At 48.6% G+C, this 502-nt stretch overlaps 1 protein-coding gene across 1 annotated transcript in view; it reads right to left on the bottom strand.

The window, feature by feature from the left end:
- Positions 1 to 127, bottom strand: part of ZMYM5 (zinc finger MYM-type containing 5) — a 31438-nt gene extending 31311 nt beyond the window's left edge. The window contains exon 1 of the mRNA XM_077774703.1: positions 85 to 127. The gene's annotated coding sequence lies outside the window, so the exon portion shown is untranslated. The remainder of the gene's footprint in view (positions 1 to 84) is intronic.
- Positions 128 to 502: the final 375 nt, after the last annotated feature.

Genomic DNA, 502 nt, shown 5'->3' with positions numbered 1-502 from the left:
GGCCGCGGGGAGCCCCGGGGCGGCCGTGCCCGCAGGGGCCGCGTCCGCGCGGGGGCTTCTCTTTTGTTCATCGTCTACACCTACGTCTTCGGCGCACGTCAGGGTGCCGTGCAACAGCCCAGATTCCGTGGAAAGACGAGAGCGAGGCCTCTCTCGTCTCACCCTAGCGGTTGTTAGTGGGATTACAACGGACGGGGTTTACAAGTTGGTGAACTACCGTTACAGATGACACATTTTTAAAAAACAGGTTGAACCCCGATTACTTCTTCTGGGATATGGTAAAGACACAGGTCTATTGAGTGACAGGCGCAGCTCATGTAAGACAAAAGCATGATCACAGTTTGACGAGAGTCTGTGTAATCTTTACAGGTAGTGCTCTACTGCATGGGCATTACAAATATCACCAAGATTTTTTATGTGAAATCCTCAGTTATTGTTTGGAAATAAATGAAGCAACAAAGTGTAGTACCTACATTTTAATAGCTGTTGTAAATGATAAGCA

Source organism: Crocuta crocuta, unplaced genomic scaffold, assembly GCF_008692635.1.
Source record: "Crocuta crocuta isolate KB4526 unplaced genomic scaffold, BGI_CrCroc_1.0 scaffold277, whole genome shotgun sequence".
In the NCBI taxonomy this organism is placed as follows: domain Eukaryota; kingdom Metazoa; phylum Chordata; class Mammalia; order Carnivora; family Hyaenidae; genus Crocuta; species Crocuta crocuta.
Note: the sequence above shows the minus strand (reverse complement) of the source record. Positions and strands in the feature narration are given on the sequence as shown.